Source organism: Symphalangus syndactylus, chromosome 18 (genome assembly GCF_028878055.3).
Source record: "Symphalangus syndactylus isolate Jambi chromosome 18, NHGRI_mSymSyn1-v2.1_pri, whole genome shotgun sequence".
Taxonomy (NCBI): Eukaryota; Metazoa; Chordata; class Mammalia; order Primates; family Hylobatidae; genus Symphalangus; species Symphalangus syndactylus.
The window spans coordinates 25,651,323-25,666,636 of record NC_072440.2 but is presented as its reverse complement, the minus strand read 5'-3'; the positions used below and the strand labels follow the sequence as shown (position 1 = coordinate 25,666,636).

The 15,314-nt window shown below is 38.1% G+C and overlaps 1 pseudogene; it reads right to left on the bottom strand.

Annotated features, from left to right (window-relative positions):
* Positions 1 to 4,844: 4,844 nt before the first annotated feature.
* On the bottom strand, positions 4,845 to 13,993 carry LOC129467437 (importin subunit alpha-8-like; annotated as a pseudogene).
* Positions 13,994 to 15,314: the final 1,321 nt, after the last annotated feature.

Genomic DNA, 15,314 nt, shown 5'->3' with positions numbered 1-15,314 from the left:
GCCTTCCTTACACCATGAAATTATTTCTCCATACATCTGAAAGTACACTTGTCTCTTCCCAGGGAGGTAGACAGGCCAAGTTTCACCAGTTACCACATTTTCAAATCCAGCTCCATCTAGCTCTTCACAACTCACATTCATATTCCACAATTTATATTCAGTAATGTGAAGTTAACCACCATTAACACATTATATGAGATACTGAGTCCCATTGCCTCTCCCTCCTTGTAAATGGAGCCCATGACCAGAAACAATATTTTATGGGCAACCATAATGGTGAATGAGCCATTCAATAAGACCAGGGATAGTTTTGCTGGCAGAAGCATAGCAGGCAGGGACAGCAAACCTAGATCCAGAAGATCCAGAATAAGAATCAATTATAGTGATTTTAAATTGCTACTCTTTTCATGACAGAGGGGATCCAATGTAATTAATCTGCTACTAGGTCTGTCTTGGGCTCTTTGGGGATACTGGCATCACTTTTCATATTTTTGTGATTGTACCCAAGATTTATTAAATTCCCAGGAAATAGAGATTGAATTCTGTGCCCAACAACTGATCAGGAATGGAGGTTTAAGGGGATTATGATAGACAGAAACAAAAGGTTTGATTAACAAATATAAAGGATAGGGATGCCTGGCAGGCAAAAAGAATAGATCCACATTCCACCACTTTGAGGCTCACTTAGCCTCCCCCTACATCACATATGAATTTTCATGCATTTAGATTTTTAAATGCCTCATTCTAATATAAATAAATTTATCTTATGCCCAACCAAGAATACTTTAGCTATTGTATCTAGCTTCAAGTTTAGGCTCTTGGGGTGAAGTCCAGCCTTCTTCTAGTTTCATTGTGATTCTGCCTTGATATTCTGAAATCTGAAATTTGATTAAAAAACAATGTACTGGAGAGTCATCTATACTAACACATATAATTCAAAATCATCCCTTTTTGCTACTGTATGAATAGTCTCTGATTTACCCATATTTCTGTTGGAGGGTATTTGAATTTTTCTATTGTTGACAATTATAAATATTAGAGCAGTAAACATTCTGTGTCTCTCTGTTTACACATGCAGGAGTTTTTCTCAGGGAAATGTTTACCTAGGAGAAGAATACTGAATCGGAGTGTGTGCATTTTTACTTGTTTGATTTTAAAATTAATTTCCACTTTATATTGCTGTTGACATTGAGAACTGTATTTCTTGACTTCCCCAGCAACAGTTGTTATTAAATTTTTAAACATTTTTGCCTATATGATGGTTGTGACATGGCACCACATTATAGTTCTTGTTTTCTTCTCTCTGATGTCCACTTTAGGTGGAGGGTATTCTTATTAAGCCCATTTTACAAATGAGGACTCTAAGGTGGAGGAAATAATTTGTCCAAGGCCTCACAGTTAGTAGGAGACTGGAAGTCAGGAATGATCCTGGAGCAAACTAACTCCAAAATTCATGCTGTTAATTCTCTTGCTGTAACTTGTTAGCTTACACTTCACTGTTAGGCCAACATGCATCCTTAACATGAAGAAACAGAGCCTGGAGTTGTATTTTTCTCCTCATTCTGTACTCTTCCGGTAGTCTGCCGTCTGCGTGTTTTGTCTGCACCTTTTTCCATTCATCTCTTCTATCCTTTCCTTATTTGCTTTCGCCCATCTTTTCTCTTCCCTCTCTCCCTCTATCTTCATATTTTAAAAAGTGACTTTAGCTTGGTTATTCTGCACAGCTATTCATAGGATTGAGAGAATAGACACAATAAATCTTGAGATATTAACTGATTTTTCTTTACATTGTATGTGAAAAAATTACAAACCTACCCATATCAAGGTTGAAGTGGAAAGAAACAACGCTGAATGCCTTTGTGTGTGTGTAATTTGGAAATGACTGTTGGCAAAAACTCTCTGGAGCAGCTGCTTCTAATCACACCACTTGTCTCATAATTAGAAAAAAATTTAAGCTTTTTTTTTTTGAGATGGAGTCTTGCTCTGTCACCCAGGCTGGAGTTAGTGGTGCGATCTCGGCTCACTGCAACCTCTGCCTCCTGGGTTCAAGCAATTCTCCTGCCTCAACCTCCCGAGTACCTGGGATTACAGGTGCCTGCCACAATGCCTGGCTAATTTTTGTATTTTTAGTAGAGATGGAGTTTCGCCATGTTGGCTACTCTGGTCTTGAACTCCTGACCTCAGGTGATCTGTCTGCCTTGGCTTCCCAAAGTGCTAGGATTACAGGCATGACCCACCGTGCCCGGCCAATTTAAGCTTCTTTAGGAACTGAAATTATGCAGCAAATTTATAATTAACAATAAAATGTTGAATGGAGAGTTGCCCCACCATTCATTCCTGCATTAATTTCCTTAAAATTTCTTTGTCAGGTTCTATTACCACCTAAGCAGGTAACATGAGAAATACCAAAATTACAAGCTCAGGATGCTCTAAACCTTGCTGTTCAAGAGCGCTGAAGCAAATTAGACTCAGACACAAAGCACCAAGTTCAGCAAATTTCTAGGTCTCAGGGTTTGTTAGAAAGAAGATACAGAAGTTAAATCAACATTTTGATACAGAATGTTAAAGTTTTGTCTTTCTCCTATTGTTCTTTTTCTTACCTAAATAGGAACTCTTTCCTCTGTGCCCACACAGACTCTCTGTGTCCTCAGGACATTCTGTCTTCCATGAAACTTTTGCTTTATATGGTTGCCATTGCCATAGAATGAAAAAATTCATGAGAATGGAGCTGTGACTTCTTCATCTTTGACTCCTCATAGAAATTAGCACCTTGGCTGACACATCGTAGGTGTACAATATATGATTCTCAAATTAAGGTGAACTGAATTCAATCAAGGTAACAAACACCTGCTTTCTAATTCTGAGCCTGACTGTGAAGAACTAGCACTGAGCACATGCTATGAGTGCTGGTATGAATACTGCAAATCTTGCAATCACCAAAGCCCCAAATTCTGGAATAAAAATCTGTTAGTAGAAAAATTAAAGTGCCCTGGGTGGGATATGGGAGTGACGTTGTGGTATAGATTAGCAGATAGCCAGTAAAAGCAATTCTATTTTCTGCGGTATACCTTAATAAGCGGAGATAATGCCTTATCTCTGTATAGGTAAATTCGATCTTGTATAAGATGTATTCTCTTTAAATTAATACTTACAAGAGTTTTAGGAGATTGAAACAATTATTCAAAAGTTACTTTGAAATGCAGGAATTCACAAAAACAATTCTGAAAAAGTAGAAAGCATTGCAGACTGGCCAGACAAGGTATTAACACATAATATAAAGTGTAGTTATTAAGACCTGATGGCACTGGTGCAGGACTAGATCAACTTGTTTATCCATTCTCATTTCATAGACATTTGGATTGTTTCCAGTTTTCAGCTATTATGAATGGAGCTTCTATGAACGTTCTTGTACAATTCTTTGTGTGGACAAAGAATTGAGTAAATACCTAGGAGTGAAATTCTAGGTCTTATGATAAGAGTAGGTTTAATCTTAGAAGAGATTGTTACACTGTTTCCCAAAGTCATCATACAATTTTGCATTTCCACCAGCAATGAATGGAATTTTAGTTGTTCCACATATTCTCCGGTGTTTGGTAATGTCAATATTTTTACTCTTAACTGTTTTGTGAGAGTATAGCAAATCTCAGTGTAGTTCTAATTTGCATTTCTCTGATGACTAGTAATGTTGAGCATATTTTCATGTGCTTATTGGCCATTTGTATATCTTCTATTGTGAAGAATCTTTTCAAACATTTTGCCGAATTTTGACTTGAGTTGTCTTCTTGTAATTGAGTTTAAGAGTTCTTTATATATTCTGAAATGCTCTGTCAGATGTACGTATTGTGAATTTTTTCTTCCAGTCCATGGTTTACCACTTTGTTTTCTTAATGGCATCTTTAGAAAAGCAGAATTTTGAAGTCGGATAGTGTGATGCCTCCAGCTTTTTTTTTTTTTTTTTTTAAATGCTTAGGATGGTCTTGGCTATATAGGCTCTTTTTTGTTCCATATGGATTTTAAACTAGTTTTTTTCTATTTCTGTGAAGAATGTAAATGGCAGTTTGATGGGAATAGCATTGAATCCATAAATTACTTTGGGCAGTATGGCCATTTCACTCTTCCAATCCACAAGCATGGAATGTTCTTCCATTTGTTTGGGTCCTCTCTGATTTTCTTGAACAGTGGTTTGTAGTTCTCCTTGAAGAAGTCCTCCACATCCCTTGTGAGCTGTATTCCTAGGTATTTGATTCTCTTTGTAACAATTGTGAATGGGAGTTCACTGATGACTTGGCTCTCTGCTTGTCTGCTGTTGGTGTATAGGAATGCTTGTTAATTTGGCACATTGATTTTGTATCCTGAGACTTTGCTGAAGTTGCTTATCAGCTTAAGGAGCTTTTGGGCTAAGATGATGGGGATTTCTAGATATACAATCCTGTTATCTGCAAACAGAAACAATTTGACCTCCTCTCTTCCTATTTGAATACAGTTTATTTCTTTCTCTTGCCTGATTGCCCTGGCCAGAACTTCCAATACTATGCTGAATAGGAGTGGTGAGAGAGGGCATCCTTGTCTTGTGCCAGTTTTCAAAGGGAATGCTTCCAGCTTTTGCCCATTCAGTATGATGTTGGCTGTGGGTCCATCATAAATGGCTCTCGTTATTTTGAAATATGTTCAATCAATACCTAGTTTATTGAGAGTTTTTAGCATGAATTGAATTTTATTGAAGGTCTTTTCTGCATCTATTGAGATAATTTTTTTGAAAATATTGAACATTTTATTAATGTTAAGTTTTGAAAGCTTCACATTTGGGATATACTAAGATATAGGACTACTGCTGCTTAAAGAAGTTATCCTTTAGCATTGGGTTGTTGGTTTAGGAGTTTTGGAGCTTGGCTATTTTTTGCTAAGCATTCACAATCTATAAATTCACAATCTTGGTCTAGGACTTGGCTCAGTAAATTAGGCTCTCATCTTCTTCCTCAAAAAAATGCTTCTCAATGATGTTCAAAGCAGCCTGGCCAATCTGACAGTTCTCATGCAGTTGTAAAGCCTCAATTTTATTGATCCCACCGAGTTCTTCTATCAGAAAACATAGGATTTCCTTCTCAGACCGTTTCTCCGCTGCCTGGAGGATGCAAGAGATTACATCGAGGATGATGAGAACAATTTTAACATCTGGGGCAATGAGCAGATTTGCCAGTGGCTCCACGACCCCAGAGTGGAGGATCAACTGACCCACGGTGACCCACATTGCAAAGTTAGCCACCGTCCAGACAGCCTCTTTCTGGACTTTAAATTCTCTATTTTTTTAGCAGAGCCACCAAGGGAGGCAAGACGTTGTAGGCAAGCAGCTGCTGGGTGTGGTGAGAGGGCCCTGCCACCACGTTGCTCAGGGCCCAGGCCGCCTCCTTCTGGATGGAGGGCTTGTTGTGCTGCAGGAGCTGGGGCAGCACGTTCAGCATGCCCACGTCAATGGCCATCTGCTTCTGCTCATCTGTGCCTGTGATAATGTTCCCCACAGTACAGAGAGAAGGGGTCCAGACATTGAGTTCTGAGCTGGTCATGAGCGCTACCAGCCTGGGCAGGACCCCTGTGTCAACCACTTGGCCGATGTGCTCTTTGCAGCCGTCTGTGAGGTAGGACAGTGACAGCAGGCTTCTGAGAGAACCTCGCTGTCATGGTGCTGCAGGAGTGACAGGGCCGGCAGCATCTGCTTCACTGCAGTTTTGCAAGGGTACGGGGTCTTTTTTAGGCATAGGTTCGACAAGGTCCACGTGATGTTCCGCAGAAATGTGATTAGGAGGGTGGGTGAAATCAAGGTCAGCAGATGTGGGATGGCATTGCTTGAGATGACATTATCTCTGAACTCCAGGCCGTCACCGGGTATATTACCAAGAGCTCACATTGCCTGTTCACACACAGCCACGTTGGGGGAAGACAGGAGCTTGATCAAGGGCTGGATGGGTCCCCCTTCTATGACGGCTCAAATCTGCTTGGAATTCCCTGAAGCAATGTTGGTCAGGGCCCAGGCCGCCTCAAACTGCAAGCAGGGGTAAAGTGATGACTTCAGGAACTCCACCATCCTGGGAATGATGCCCACTTCAATGATCAGTTTCAGAAGGGGGTTCTTTTCCTGGGATAGAATTTTCCTGGCTGTCTGGGTGGCCTGGAAACATAGGAATGAATCTGAGCTATTCACACCTTTGATTATTTCACCCAGAGTGAGGCTGACTGCCACCCCTTTGGCTGGTTTTTCGGAAGCTGTGTCAGGGCAGAAGCTGGTGATATTCCTTCTCTTTAAGATCTGTTCATCTTTCTTGGCTTTTCGGAGCTCCAGGCTGACTGCTATCCTCTGCTGTCGCCTCAGAGATGCATCTTTGCCTCGGTAATTAAATTTTCTTAGCCTGTTTTCTGGAGCGTCTAAGGTCACTTTTTATCATTGGTTCTGTTTAGGTGATAAATTACGTTTATTGATTGGTGTATGTTGAACCAGCCTTGCATCCTAGGGATGAAGTCGACTGGATTGTAGTGCATAAGCTTTTTGATGTGCTGCTGGATTTGGTTTGCCAGCATTTTATTGAAGATTTTTGCATCAGTGTTCCTCAGGAATATTGGCCTTAAGTTTCCTTTTTTAGTTGTATCTCTGCCAGGTTTTGGTATCAGGATGATGCTGGCCTTATAAAATGAGTTAGGGAGAAGTCCATCCTTTTCAATGACATGGAATAGTTTCAGAAGGAATGGTAGCAGCTCCTCTTTGTACCTCAGTTAGAATTCGGCTGTGAATCCATCTGGTCCTGGGCTTGTTTTGGTTGGTAGGCTGTTAACTACTGCCACGGTTTCAGAGCTTGTTATTGGTTTATTCAGGGATTCGACTTCTTCCAGGTTTAGTCTTGGGAGGGTGCATGGGTCCAGGAATTTCTCCATTTCTTCAGATTTTCTAGTTTATTTGTGTAGAAGTGTTTATAGTATTCTCCGATGGTTGTTTGTATTTCTGTGGGGTCAGACAAATAGACCAATGGAACAGAATAGAGATCTCAGAAATAAGACCACACATGTGCATCCATCTGATCTTTGACAAACCTGACAAAAACAAGCAATGGGAAAGGGATTCCCTATTCAATAAATGGTGCTAGGAAAACTGGTTATCCATATGCAGAAAATTGAAACTGGACTCCTTCCTTACACCTTATACAAAAATTAACTCAAGATGGATTAAAGACTTAAATGTAAAACCAAAACTATAAAAACCCTAGGAGAAAATCTAGGCAATACCATTCAGGACATAGGCATGGGCAAAGATTTCATGACAAAAACATCAAAAGCAATCGCAACAAAAGTGAAATTGACAAATGGGATCTAATTAAACTAAAGAGCTTCTGCACAGCAGAAGAAACTATCATCAGAGTGAATAGACAACCTACAGAATGGGAGAAAATTTTTGCAATCTATCCATTTGACAAAGGTCTAATATCCAGAATCTACAAGGAACTCAAACAAGTCTATGAGAAAAAACAACCCCATCAAAAACTGGAAAGGATATGAAAAGACACTTCTCCAAGAAGACATTTATGCAGCCAACAAACATACGAAAAAAAGCTCAACATCACTGATCATTACAGAAATGCAAATCAAAGCCACAATAAGATAGCACCTCACACTATTCAGAATGGCAATTATTAAAAAGTCAAGAAACAACAGATGCTGGCAAGGCTGTGGAGAAACAGGAACACTTTTACACTGTTGATGGGAATGTAAATTAGTTCAACCATTGTGGAAGACAATGTGATGATTCCTCAAAGACCTAGAACTAGAAATACCATTTGACCCAGTAATCCCATTACTGGTTATCTACCCAAAGGAATATAAATAATTCTATTATAAAGATACATGCATGTGTATGTTCATTGCAACGCTATTCACAATAGCAAAGACATGGAATCAACCCAAATGCCCATCAATGATAGACTGGATGAAGGAAATGTGGGACATATACACCATGGAATACTATGCAGCCATACAAAGGAATGAGATCATGTCCTTTGCATGGATGTGGATGGAGCTGGAAGCCATTATCCTCAGCAAACTAACACAGGAACAGAAAACCAGACATCTCATGTTTTCACCTATAAGTGGGAGCTGAGAAATGAGAACACATGCTCACAGCAAGGGGAACAACACCCACTGGGGTCTGTAGGGGAGCGAGGGGAGGGAGAACATCAGGATAAATAGCTAGTGAATGCAGGGCTTAATATTTAGGTGACGGGTTGATAGGTGCAGCAAACCACCACGGCACATGTTTACCTATGCAGCAAACCTGCGCGTCCTGTACAGGTATCCTGGAACTTAAAGAAAGCAGAATTTTTAAAGTTTGATGAAGTCTAATTTGTTAATTGTTTAAATGGTTCATGCTTCTTCTTTCCCACCATGAATTTTTGCTATATCAAGAGTGTAGAGATTTTCTTCCATGTTTTCTCCTGGAAATTTTATAATTTTTGCTTGTTTAGGTCTTCTCTAATATAAGTACTTAAGGCTATACATTATATTCTAAGCTCTGCGTTAGTCTTATCCCACATATTTTGATGTTACCATTACCATTCCATTTAAAATATTTTCTGACTTTCTTTCTGATGTTTTCTTTGACCCATGCATTATTAAGAGGTATATTGTTTAATTTCTAAATGTTTGGGAATTTTCCTTATATCTTCCTGTTATTGATTTCCAATTTAATTATCTTGTAACAGAACATACTCTATATAATTTCAATCCAATTAAATTTCCCTGTGGCCCAGAAAATGGTCTATTTTGGTGACTATTGTGAATGCACTTGAAAAGGATGTTTATTCTTTTTTTGAATGGCATATTCTATACATTTATCAATTGGGTCCAGTTGGTTGTATTTTTCAAGTCTTTTATGTCTGTACTGATTTTTTTGTGTTCTTGTTTTATTAATTAATGAAAAAACACTGTTGAAGCTCCCAATTGTATTTGTGGATTTATTTGTCCTTTCAGTTCTGTCAGCTTTTTCCTTGGATATTTTGAAACCCTGTTACAGGATGCATACACATTTAGGACTGTTATATCTTTTTGATAAGTTTACCCCTTTATCATTATGAAATTTACCTGCTATTCCTGGTAATATTCCTTGTTCCGAACTATACTTTGTCTGACGTTATCCATTCCAGTTTTTTTTTTTTTACAATGAATTTTTGCAGAGTATATCTTATTTTGTCCTTTTATCTGTAATCCACTTGTTGTAGTCCACTCTGGTAGTCTCTGCCTTTTAATTAGAAAGTTCAGACCATTTACATTTAATGTGATAATTGCTATGGTTGAATTAAAACTACTACTTTGATACCTGTTTTTTATTTGCCCCATCTGTTCTTTGTTCCTTTTTTTTCCTCTTATTTTTGTTTGGGCGTGGGGGTCAGTTGAGCATTTTATAATACTTCTGTTTATCTCCACTATTACTTATTATACTTAGGTTTTTGCTTTTGTGTTTTTAAAGGTTATTTTTGATTCTTGAATGTGCACCCTTTGCTTATCAACTTCTACTGTGGGTGACAGGGTTTGCTACCTTTCCCCCAGTGACTTAAGGCCTTTGTTCCACAGAAGAGGAGCCAGATGGGTTTTGTGCCTTTTTCACCCTACTGACGGAGGCCCTTTTCTCCCACCCTGCCCCAAATATTTCTCATGTCCACTTGTAGTTCTTCTCCACACACCCCCATTGGAGGTATGTGGAGAAGAACTGCAAGTGGACATAAACTTCCCTCATGTCTGAAACTCTCAGGGGCTCTATGATGTCCCACTAGCCCAAACGAGGCCTAGCAACTTAAAATTTTTAACTGAATTCATCTTACCCACTTTGATGATGCTCAGCGTCTCTTCCCACAATGCCCTGCCACAACTAAGCCAATGCTTGTCTCATCTTGGAGGCTCCTGTCTTTCCTTGGCTTTCAGTCTATTTGGTTGCTCTTTATATCAGCTCTCTAATGAGATGAAGAAATATTCTGATTCTGTAGTTCATACGTTTTTCTTGTACTTGGGGCAGGAATGATATGTTCCCAGCTAAATACTAGGCAGAAACAAAACTCTTGCAATAAGCTTTTATGCAGGCATTAGTTGTGGAAAAGCTGAGAAGCCAAACAGGGGTTGGTGAGCAACTCAGAGACTAGCAACATTAGATAGATTAGGCTGGAGGGAAAAAGAGAAGAGATACTGGTAAGCCCAGTAGCTAGGTTAATCTTGCAGAACCTAGGACCATAGAAGCTTGTCTGTCAGGAGCTGGAGCCATGGAAGAAACATAGACATTACTTAATATGTCACCCGAGGCATAGAAGGAAGGAGGAAAATATCCTGTCTTTTCCTCTTCACATTCAGTTTCCTGACAGTGTTTCCCATTAGTCAAGCTAGCTATCTCCAATAGACGTGGCAACTTGGAGAATATAGCATGCAGACAACAGATAACACCCTTATTAGAAGAGAGCAGGAAAAGGATAAAACATAGAGCTGAGGCCAGTCACACTAAGCCTAGCACAGGTGTTTATCCTGTATTTCTGAATAATGTGTTTATGTTTCCCCATATTGATTTTCCAATTTTAGAAATTATCTATTATTGACTTCCTGACACAGAAAATTTGGTTCTCTTCCACGACTCCTCTCTTATCCAACTCTAAACTTCCTCTATCTTGCAAATATTATTTATGTTGCAAATTTCTGTCTAAAAATAATGAGTGCTAAATTATTATAAGTACGTATGTAGATGTGGTCCACAGCTGAATAATATAATATAGTATATTAAAATATTGTTTTAGCTAGGTGCAGTGGCTCATGCCTGTAATCCCAGTATTTTGGGAGGCCAAGGCAGGAGGACTGCTTGTGCCCAAAAGTTTGAGGCTAGCCTCGGCAACATAGTGAGATCCCATTTCTACAAAAAATAATAATAATAAAAAAATTAGCCAGGCATGATGACATGTGCCTGTGGTCCCAGCTACTTGAGAGGTTGATGTGGGAGGATCGCATGAGCCTGGGAGGTCAAGGCTGCAGTGAGCTGTGATTATGCCACTTGTACTTCAGCCTGGATGACAGAGTGAGACTGTGTCTCAAAATAGAAGTTGCTTTAATGTGGTAAAATGCACATAATATAAAACTTACCATCTTAATCATTTTTAAGTGTACACTTCAGTAGGTTAAGTATATTCAGTTTGTTGTCCAATGAATTTCCAGAATTTTTTCATACCTATTAAACGACTTCCCATTTTCCCCTCCCCTGAGCCCATGGGAACCACCATTCTACTTTCTATTTTTTTGAGTTTGACTTCCCTACAGATATCTCATATAAGTTGAGTCATATGGTTTTTGCCTTTTTGTGACTGGCTTATTTCACTTAATTAATGTCCTCAAAGATTCATCCATGTTGTAGCACGTGTCAGAATTTCCTTCCTCTCTAAGGCTTAATAATATTTCGTTGTATTACATATCATATTTTGTTCATCCATTCATCCATAAATGGATGTTTGGGTTGCTTTTACTTTTTGGTTATCATGAATAAGGCTGTTATGAACATAGGTGTATAAATATCTCTGAGACCCTAATTGCAAATCTTTTTGCTAAATATCCAAAAGTAGAGTTTCTGATTTATATGGTATTTCTATTTTTAATTTTTTGAGGAACTATCATACTGTTTTTCATAGCAGCTGTACCATTTTACCACCAAAAGTTCACAAGAGTTCAAATGTCTCCACATCCTCACCAATATCTATTTTCTTTTTTTTTTCAATAGCAGCCATTCTAATGAGTGGGAGGCAACACCTCATTGTGGCTTTGATTTTCATTTCCAAAATTATTAATGACATTGAGCATATTTTCATATGCTTATTGGCCATTTGCATATCTTATTTGGAGAAATATCTATTCAATTCCTTTGCTGGGCTTTTCTATTTCTGCAAAAAAACATCATTGGGATTTTGATAGGAATTGCGTTGAATCTGTAGATCGCTTTGTAGAGTATTGACATCTTATTATATTAAGGCTTCCAATCCATAAACACAGGATATCTTTCCATTTACTTGTGTCTGCCTTAATTTCTTTCAGTGACATTTTGTAATTTTCAGTGTGCAAGTCTTTTGGTTATTCTGAATATTTTATTCTTTTTGATTCTATCATAAATGGGATTACTTTCTTAATTTCCTTTTCAGATTATTCATTGTTAGTGTGTAGAAATATAGCTAATTTTTTTCGTGTTTTGATTTTGAATCCTGTAACTTTGTTGAATTTGTTTATTATTTCTAACAGGTTTTTTTGTGGAATCCTTAAGATATTCTACATACAAGATTCTGTTGTTTATGAATAGAGATAATTTTAATTCTTCTTTTTGGATGCCTTTTATTTCTTTTTCTTGACTAATTGCTCTGGCTAAGACTTCTAGTACTATGTTGAATAGAAGTGTTGAAAGTGAGCATTCTTGTCTAGTTCCTGATCTTGCAGGAAATCTTTCAGTCTTTCACCTTGACTATGATAGCTGTGGACTTTTCCTATGTGGCCTTTATTGTGTTGAGGTAGTTTTCTTCTGTTCTTGCTTTGTTCAGTGATTTTTTTTTCATCCTTAAAGGGTACTGAATTTTACTAAATACACATTCCAATTTTTTAAAGACAATTTTTTTTTACTCTGAAGTTTAAAATTGTTTGCTTGATTTTCTATGTACCTATCACCAATTTTTAATCCCTAGATACTCCAACAGATCAATAAATTACTTATCAAAACAATCAAACACATCAGGTAATCTATCAATTAATTTTTTCCCCTGGTGACTTTGCCTCTGATGCCCTCTATTCTCTAGGCAGAACTGATTGCTCTGAAGGCTGAGACCTCAGCTATTATGCTGGGACTTCACTTTAGCACCTTCCAGGGAATTCTTTTTGCCTGTCATCTATTTGAATCTCCTGTTTCCTCTATCCCTTATCTTATTCTTGATTTTGATAGAGCATAATTTATAGTAACTTTATTATTCATGATGGGTAGTTTGGTTGGGCATAGAATTTCAGGTTGAAAATACCTTTCCCTCAATATTTTGAAGACATCAGTCTCTTCTAGCTTCCAAAGACAAGTCTTAGACATTGTCTGATGTTTGGGCAGTTTACTCTGGAAGTGCTCGTACAAGACAGGTAGCGGGAGCAGGCTGGTGGCATGGGCCAGATAGCGTCAGGAGTCAGATGACTGGGAGAGTCTCCATCTGGGGACCATTTTCAGAGTTTGGGGGATTTCTTTCTCCTTTTTCATAACTGTATTCAGTCCAGGTCAGTTGCCAGGTGTTTCTTTTATAAAGGAAGTATTGGCTATTCTTGTGAGGGTAAACACTGTTTTAAGGTTTCATCTATGTTGAGTGGTCTTGTCCCTAGGGCAACCAGCATTTTTAGGTCTCATTGTCGTACAGACCCAGTAATTCCCAGACCGTGGTTGGAAATCTTAGGCCAGGTTGCACCATACTGCTAAGTGAACATAGAGTGTAGACCCTGTGAGGTATTTGAGAGGGCCTTTTGGCCATCATTAATCTTATAGCAACAATATGTCTCTTTTTTTTTAATTAAAGTTTTAGGGTACATGTGCACAATGTGCAGGTTTGTTACATATGTATACATGTGCCATGTTGGTGTGCTGCACCCATTAACTAGTCATTTAACATTAGGTATATCTCCTAATGCTATCCCTTCCCCCTCCGCCCACCCCACAACAGGCCCCGGTGTGTGATATTCCCCTTCTGTGTCCGTGTGTTCTCATTGTTCAATTCCCACCTATGAGTGAGAACATGCGGTGTTTGGTTTTTTGTCCTTGCCATAGTTTGCTGAGAATGATGGTTCTTATAGTATGCTACACGGTGTAACTTTGAGATGTCTAATGATACACTGATGCGAACCATTTTCTTCTATCTGAAAATTTTAGGTCTTTTCTTTCCCCCCTGCGTGCTGAGGTATTACCATAATGTGCCTTGGTGAGAGTCATTTTTGTTCATTTTGCTGTGTACTGTGTGGACCTTTTCAAACTGGCGCTCATGTCCTTCAGGTCTGGGATGTTTTTACATGCATGCTATTTTTTGAAGATATTCTCTTGCCCATTTCTTCTGTTTTCTTTTTCTGGAACTCTTAATAATTAAATCGGATGCTGAACTTCCTCTAACTTTCTTTTTTTCCTACCACTATTTTCTATCTCTTTGTCTTTTTTGCTTTTACTTTCTAGGAGATTTCCTTAACTTTATCTTCTAATTGTGGGATTTAATTTAAAAAGTATATATCTGTACTTTAATTTTAAAAAGCTTCTTTTCTTGAAATGTCCCTTTTTTAATTGACTTCTGTTTTTATGAAGGTAATGCTTTATTATCTCACTGATTTTTGCCCCCAGTCTAATGCCTTAAATTTATTTTTCTTATATTTATACTGACTAGGCCTGCTAATACAATATTATTGTTATTATTAATTTTTAATTAACAAAATTATATATATTTATGTATACAATATGTTTTGAAATATATGTACATTAAGGAATGGCTAAATTTAGATAATTAACGTGCATTTCTCACATGCATTTTTGTGTGCAATGAGAGCACTTAAAATCTGCTTAAAATTAGTAATCAAGTGTACAATATATTGTTATTTATTATAGTCACAATGTTGTACAATAGAGCTCTTGAACTCATGCTTCCTAACTGAAATTTTATATTCTTTGACCAACATCTCTCTAAACCCTTATCTCTCCACACTCCCAGCCCCTTGTAACTACTACTCTACTCTGCTTCTATAAGCTCAACTTTTTAGATTCCTGTAAATGAAATCATGTGGTATTTGTCATTCTGTGCCTGATTTAGCATCACACCCTCCAGATTCATCTATATTCAGGTACCTGTTCTTCTTGATGCTCTGACTGAATGGGCTGGTGGAGTTCACTGGGGTCCTATCTATTCCTTATAAAGATTGTCGGACAATCCTCTTGCTTTCAGACCAACTTAAACTATTGGACTCAGTGATATCTGGTTTATTCAATTCTTTTTTTTTTTTTTAAATCAGGGTTGTTTTTAGGCCTTCTCAAAATAGAGAAGCCTTGGGCTGTCCTACACTTCAAGCACTGACACCACCTCATATACCAGTGATACTAAAAACACCAAGTCCCCAAGCCCAACACATGATATGGCTACACAGAGTAGAAAATACTAAGGAAGAGTTTAAATATTCAATTCTCAATTTTATCACGGTAAAACAAATGATTTGACTCAGGGGAATTCTGTTTCTCAGCAATAAATTTCAGGAAAAAGACAGCAACAAACTAAAAT